The sequence below is a fragment of the Gossypium hirsutum genome, chromosome A11 (genome assembly GCF_007990345.1).
Source record: "Gossypium hirsutum isolate 1008001.06 chromosome A11, Gossypium_hirsutum_v2.1, whole genome shotgun sequence".
In the NCBI taxonomy this organism is placed as follows: domain Eukaryota; kingdom Viridiplantae; phylum Streptophyta; class Magnoliopsida; order Malvales; family Malvaceae; genus Gossypium; species Gossypium hirsutum.
In genome coordinates, this window is record NC_053434.1 from 41,322,312 (window position 1) to 41,330,921 (window position 8,610).

The window sequence follows — 8,610 nt, forward strand, 5'->3', positions numbered from 1 at the left end:
ACTTATTTCCTATTATAAAACCATGTAGTCATTATAATATTAATACAAAATGCATATGCTTTGTATCCCATACCCTCATGGCCAGCCACTTCCTCTAAAGTGGGGAATTTGACATGCAAACCCATCATTTCACAACATGCATTATTAGGCCACTTTACATTTGCCTAGCACATTTCCAAATTTTCTCACATAAGTCCTATTTGATAAAATTCACTTACCATTAACAAAATTCAAACATGAAATTTTCACACATGCATATGTACATATAATGAGCATCAACTATGACGGTTAATTATCTTTATGACTCGGTTTAGTGGTTCCAAAACCACTTTCCGACTAGGGTCACTTTAGGGGTGTCACAATTGTTTTGGACCGAGCTCGGTGAAAGTAAAATTTTCGGAGTTGATTTGATTAAAGATGCTGAGCAGAAAGTAAAGATAATTCGTGAAAGTATGAAGGCAGCATCAGATCGTCAGAAGTCGTATGTGGATTTAAAACGAAGAGATATTGAGTATCAGGTGGGAGACAAAGTGTTTCTTAAAGTTTCACCTTGGAAAAAGATACTCAGATTTGGCCGTAAGGGCAAACTAAGTCCGAGGTTCATAGGGCCGTATTAAATATCTGAACGAATTGGTCCAGTGGCATATAGATTGATTTTACCCCCTGATCTCGAAACAATTCACAATGTTTTTCATGTTTCGATGCTTCGACGTTACAGATCTGATCCTTCGCACATAATTAATCCCTCAGAGGTTGAAAATCAATCTGATTTGAGTTATGAACAAGAACCGATTCGTATCCTAGCTCGTGAAGTGAAAGAGTTGCGAAACAAAAGGGTTCCGTTAGTAAAGGTGTTATGGCTCAAACACGGGATCGAAGAAGCTACTTGGGAAACCGAGAACTCTATGAAAGAACGATACCCAAACCTATTTACCGGTAAGATTTTCGGGGACGAAAATTTCTTGAGTGGGGGAGAGTTGTGACAGCCCTAGATTGAGCCTAGTCGGAAAGTGGTTTCAGGACCGCTAAACCGAGTCACCGAAGTATTTGAATATAATATTTATTGTCTAAAATATGTAAATATGAATGTGTGAAAGTTTTAAGCTTCGATTTAGTCGATTGCATGTGAATTTAGTTAATAGGACTTATGTGTGACACTTTTGAAATGTGATAGGTTAATCTATAAGGATCTATTAATGCATGCTAGGAAATGCTTGTACTTGCATGTCAAATTACCCAAAATTTTAGGTCGTGGCCGGCCATGCTATGGGTTAAAACATATTATAAACATTTTGTGTTAAAATTTTGTGTTAGAAATAATAAAATAAAAGGTTAGTAATAAAGTAATGGAAATTGGGGGGGTGATGAAAACAAAGTGAGAGTTTGGTTCTTCTTGGCCGAAAAACCAAGTAAAAGAAAGAAAGAAAGGTTTGAAGAAGTTCAGCCATGCTTGTAACTAGGTTGAGGTATGTTTGATGTTATTCCATGAAATTCATGCATATTTTTAGTTGTTAGTTTGAATTCTACCTAGCCCATGGTTTAAATTTTTGCTATTTGATGGAGATGATACTCGGCCATGGATGTTGTCTTTCTTGGTTGGTGTTTGATGTTGTGGTGATGAGGCATGAAGATGATTGAGTTTGAGTGCTTAATAAAAAGGATTGGATGTGAGTGTGTGTGAGAACTTGAAAAGGATGGGTCTTAGCAACTTCATGAGGTGTTCGGCCATGGTGCTAAAATGTTGTATTTGTGTTTAAACTTAAAATTGTTTAGTTATATGGTTAGAATAGGTATGGATGACCGAATATGAGAGCATGAATAGATGAAGAGTTTTGTAATTATAAACAAAATTGGTTAATTGATATGTGGTAAATGTTAAGTGTTAAATGAAATGGAAATGATATCATATTGGAATATGTATATTCGACCACATGAATGAATACATAGATTGATGTTGCATATATTCGGCCTTTAATTAAGGATGTAGGTGATAGTGATAGATTGAAGTTGCACATTCGGCTATAGGTAAGCATATTGATGATTTTATCTTGACTTAGATAATCGGCTAAAGGAGAATATTGGCTAATATGTTGAATTTGATTCATGATTTCAAATATATATGACTCTAATGTCTAATGTATATATGGGCTAAGTACCTTGAGTTTCTCTTTGATGTTCAAAATGATTAAATCAATTTATTTGTTAAATTAAGCTCAAGAGCAAAGGGGAACTAAATCTGATAAAGGAAAGGAAAAAGTAATTGAATAGCCGTTGAAGTCGTTCGACAACATCCGAGGTAAGTCTTCGAGTAATGGAACTTAGTTTATGATTTGATTAAGTCATGACATATAAGCATAACAAATAAACGGTGATATAATGATTCTACTTGAATTATATATTGAGGTAATTGGGTTATACTTATGACGGGCAGCCGAATGCGTATAGAGATCATGCTATAAAGCAAATCAAAATCATACCCTTTGTATGTGGCTATTGAGCCGAAAATGGTAATGGTTGATAGGTGTCTTGTGTTTGAGTTCTAGTAATGAAAATGAAATATAGATGTGTTATGATTTATTGATATATGTGCATGATTATTCGGATGATAACCGGACTAAGATCCGAAGGCATTTGTGCTAGTGACTATATCCGGGCTAAGTCCCGAAGGCATTTGTGCGAGTTACTATATCCGGGCTAAGTCCCGAAGGCATTTGTGCGAGTTACTATATCCAGGCTAAGTCCCGAAGGCATTTGTATGAGTTACTATATCCGGGCCAAGTCCCGAAGGCATTTGTGCGAGTTACTATATCCGGGCTAAGTCCCGAAGGCATTTGTGCGAGTTGCTATATCCGGGCTAAGTCCGAAAGGCATTTGTGCGAGTTGCTATATCCGGCTAAATCCCGAAGGTACTTGGGTTTGGAAATGAGTGATCTTGCTGTAATAATTTCAATTAATACGCTCATAAAATCCAAACGATAAGGTATGTTTCGTATATGCATCGGAAAGTTGATTCCTTTTAAATAGTATTCGCTCAATTGATTAACAAACTTCCAGCCTTAGTTAGGTTTGATCCCCTGTGTATGAATATACTGGTTGAAGCGTGAAGTAAGTATGATTTTGGGAATATGCGTATATGCAATTATTCATTTAGTCATATGAACGCTATACTTTAGTCGTAAATAATTTCATTACTTAAACTTACTAAGCATTAAAATGCTTATTCTGTTGCTTTGATTCTCTGTTTTATAGATTTTATTCATCAGCTATCGGACTCGGGAGTGTCAAAGTCGAAGTCGTCCACACTTTCAAAGCCCTTTTGGTACTCTTTTAGTTGAACTTTGATAATGGCATGTATAGGACTGACCTTTGTTGTTAATCAAGTACCTTTTGGTAATGTATATATTCGGATAGCCATGCGAAAATGGCTTATATATATTTTGAGCATAGCATTATAATCATTTTGTATATTGTTCATTGAGTAGTATGGAAATGCTTGGTAATGATTAGCCATTGGAATGGTTAATCACGATCATTTTGGTGCTATGTATGACAAATGGCTAGTTGATTCATGGAAAACTATGAAATAGGTGAAATTTACCTTAAACTAGATGCTGACAGTAGCAGTGATGTGAGTTTGAAAAATCACTAAAAATAGTATAAATGTAATTAAATAATGAATAAATTATTTAATTGAATCTTGATGAGTCTATTTTCATATGAAAGAAACGGAACGACCATATGAGCTGTATTTTATGAGATGTTTAAGTTTTCGTGAAATAGGGCCAGAGCGATTTCTGGATCCCCTGTTCTGACTTTGGAAATTCACTATAAATTAACCAGAGATAATTAGAAGTCATGCTTTATATGTACAGATTCATTTTTGAGTCTAGTTTCATTAGAAACAAATGGAATAAGTATTGAATCCCTGTACAGGGAAATATCTAAGTCGTAATGCATGAAGGTCAGAGTAGTCAAACCCTGAAATAGGGGAGACTTTAACTAATAAACTGTACTAATTGGCCCAACCAAAAATTCTAGAAAAAATTTGTAGATGGATATATGAGTCTAGTTTCAGGAAAAATTTACGGAATTGGTTTTCGAGTTTTTGAACTTGAGATATGATTTTTAAAGTGACTGTGATGCAGTTAGCCAGCTTGTCTGGAAATTTTAAAATGAACTGTGTAAGCAAATGAATTAAGTCCGTTAACACCCCGTGTTCGACTCCGGTAACGGTCTCGGGTACGGGGCGTTACAGTGTGTCTACCCGTGTGGATAAAATAAAGCCATTTCTAGCTTCATTTCTCACCCAAAATTTTACCGATATCCTGCACCAAAACTTACATCCAAATACCAACCAATTCAAGCATTGATTTCAAGCAAATTCTATCATCTAATATGATATATCTTTTCATATATAAATATATTTATAATCTTTCCTTAGTTTAACCTAAACATTAAACATCACTTGATCATCCATACTTAACATATATGTATTTATCATGACATAATGCATTATAAGTATCAAAACAAATCATTACTAGCCATTTCAATAACTAGTTTACAAACCACATTCATAAGCCATCATAGGCCAAGTTACCTATACATGCCATTATACCAAATAAGTTTACTATATATATACCAAAATAAGTTAGTGGATAGTGTGGTGATGCTCCAACCGTTCACCAACCTTCGCGAGCTTTCGAGCACTATAAAATAGCGGAAAGTAAACCTAGTAAGCATATTATGCTTAGTAAGTTCTTATAACTGGAATTAAACTTACCAATCTTGTTTATCAATATTAAGCATATAATAACATGTTTCCATCAACTTGGAAAACTTGCCTAAACAGATGCATTTAATCAAACATGTTAGTCACAAATTCTCATATACATCAAGTAAACATAGATGAGCTCATCATACTATATTCTTTCAAGACATTATTCATTTCATCTCATAATTCTCATAACATGTCAAGTATTTTGTCCGTTGAATCATTGAAATTTCGATGGATAAACAAATAGTACACTCAAGGTGTACAATTCAATAACCCGTCAATTCATATTCAAGAGTACCCATTAAGGCACTTTATCAGAAAGCACACTCTCGAGCTACATATCATATAATAGGATTACTTGTCCAAGCTAAATCTTGTTTCCAACATATGCTCATAAGAGCTTAATCAGGATTACCCGTCCAGGCTAAATCCTATCTATAACATATGCTCAAGAGGGCTTATATCAGGATTACCAGTCCAAGCTAAATCCTTTCTGTAATGAGGTTAATAGGATTACTCGTCCAAGCTAAATCCCGTCAGCAACAAATGCAGGACTCATTCAATAGGGGAAATCACATTTGTCCATCGAAATCCAATATTCAAACGGAACTTAACCCTTTTCAAACAATACCAAGCACGTATTCAATTCTTATATTATAACATCCAATTAATTCACATATATATAAATCACAGTCTTTACAAATATAATATTCAATTCAACATATTTACATGCTCAATTAAGTTACACGAACTTACCTCGACACATGTTTGCATATATAGATCTACTAATCCGAAACTTTCTCATTTCCTCGATCTAACTTTGAATTTGAGTTATCCGGATCTATATAAATGAATTTAATCATCAATTTATCATAATTCATATTCAATTGGACTCAATTTACATCCTAGGCAAACTTACCATTTTGCCCCTAAACTTTCCATAAATTCCAATTTCATCCCTAGGCTCGAAAAATGAAATTCATGCAATTTACTCTCTATTACAAGCCTAACCGAAATTTCAATATACAATTTACAGCACATGTATTCCATAAATTTTAGAATTTTTTCTTCAATTTTCACAACTTCACAAATTAGTCCCTAAATCATGTTTTCATGAAAAATCACTTTGTAAAAGATGCTTATCTATCAACAATCTTTCATTTTCCACCATAAATTTTTAATTTTCACCATATTTATCCATGCCATAATTTCTATACTTTGATAACTTTTCAAATTAATTCCCCAAATAGATGAATTAGACTATCCCAATCTCAAAAATATAAAAATTTCTAAAAACGGAACAAGAAAACTTACCCAATTAAGCTTGATTAGTTTCTTCTATCTCTCCTAGGGTTTTCATGCAAATTTTTGGGAAGATGATATAAAATAAAATGATATTTCTATTTAATTTAATTATCATATTTAATTTTATCACTTTCTAATTTAGTCCTTAGCCTTTTCTAATTTTTCCATGGATGAATCATCAAAAATATCTACTTACTTTTGATTAATGGTCTAATTACCATATAAGGACCTCAATTTTTTAATTCCATAGCTATTGATCCTTCTAGCTACTTGAATTCAACTTTTTCATTTTATGCGATTTGGTCCTTCCTGTAATTAAGCACTAAATCGATAAAATTTTCTTCTCAGAATTTTCACATGATATACCTATCTAAATACAAATCATGTAAAAATATAAGTAAAATTTATTTTCGGCTCGAATTTGTGGTCCCGAAACCACTGTTCTGATTTTACTGAAAATGGGCTGTTACAAGGACCTTCCAAAAAAAATCATTTTCTCGTTTGGCAAGGGTACAATTATTGGCCCGATGACTCGAGAATATACTTGTGAGGCTATGAAATTCATGCCTTAGATTTTGTAATATTGCGTTGGCAGATGGTGTCTCCACTCGTAGTAGATTTGTTTTAACTTTTTCTTTGTGATGTTGGAAGTGATATCCCCATAGGTCCAACAATCTGAAAATGTATATGTATAATGCATACCCAAGTGGTGTAGTTTTCGATAGGAAAATTTGAAGTTATGATGTGGAAATGTGTTGTACGTATATCATGGATGTAATTATTGGAAATATAAAATAGAAGAGGTTTAACCCATCCCTTAGCAATGTGAAATTTAAGTGGTGTGATTCGGTCTCTGGCAACATAAAATGTAAGACGTACAAACTATCTATTGGCAATGTAAAATACGAGAAATGCTTACTATCCATTTGACGATATAAAATACAAGAAATGCATACAATCTATTTGGCGATATAAAATGAAAAAAATGCGTACTATCTATTTGGCGATACAAAATATAAGAAATGCGTAATGTCTATTAAGATGTGAGCGGAAGGATTATTCATTGCTATAAATAATGGTAGCGGATGTAGTGTTTGCCTTGAGTTTTTTGATGAGTGATATTGAAAAAGTGTTGTGAAAGGTGGTATTATAATGCTGATATGAAAATAAATGTTGATCTAAAGAAATAAAGTGTGTGTACTAGTAGTTATTTCGTTAACTTAACTTTGATTTTTATGAAAATGATATATCTCACCTCCGTCAAGAGCTCGAAAGGTTCATGAAGGGCTCCAAGGGGCCCGAATACCAAAGATATGCCTCATCTCTATTGAAAGCCCAAGGGGTTCACAAAGGGGCTTGAATGTTGAATATATGCCTCACCTATGTCGAAAGCCCAAAGGGTTCACCAGGGTGACCAAATCATAAAGATATGCCTTACCATTGTCGAGAGTCTAAAAGATTCACAGAGGGGCTCAAATATTGAAGATATGTCTCACCTCAGCTAAGAGCCCCAAAGGTTCACCAATGGGCCAGAATATTGAATGTAATAATGTAGACGTATAGGGGGAGGCTTACGTATGATAATAAAATGATCTTGCTCATAGTCGCATAGAGGAAGGCTGATGAAGGTAGAAATAATGGCCCTTCTCCCAGACACATGGGGGAGGTTTATGAAAGGTGGTAAAAATGACCTTACTCCTAAATGCATAGGGGAGGCCTACAGAAGGTGGTGCTACTGCTTCTACAGGTGATTGAAAGCTTACAATAGATCCTGCTCCAGAACACATGAGGGGAGGCTTATGGTAAAAACTCACTGGTCAATTACACTATCGTAGGCTCTCATAGCCCAAAATTATGTCGAGAGTGAAACCTTGTCGCGTCATATCACAACCATTGACCAAGTTTACTCGGCTTGGATTTACGCGATGAAAATAGAATGATAGATAACATGTAAAATTATATATATGACCTAAGTGTATATGGTGGATGTAACTATCTATGGGAATCTCTTGTGAGTTCCTTTTGTCTAAGAAATTACACTATATGAATATACGTACATGTAAGGAGGTATAACCACCCGTGGTAATTCCTCGTGGGTTCCCTTCCCAAACTCTTATAAACATTCATGTATAGGCAAGTATAGATAAACATATTGCGTGCTTACCATTCGTGGGGTGTGATCACCTGTGAGGTTTAACCATCGAGCAAGTCAGCTTGAACTTATGTGATAAACGTATGTTGAGCTCTCATATAATTTCCAAAACTTGTCAAATGAAAAGATCAATATAAACAAAAATATAAAGATTTACATGAAGAGGAATACTAACTTACCCTTTGGAAAAACATGTAAAATGTAACGACTCCACATCTGACCCGATTCACTCTGTCCAGATTTCGGGTGTTACTTTACAAAGCTAAACCATTAATGAAAACAATTTACAATTTCTTTTTTTCTTTAAGCATGTTATTCAACAATTTAACTGAAAACTTATTATGTGAAAATGAAGGAAGTATTTAAAATATATTTGGAT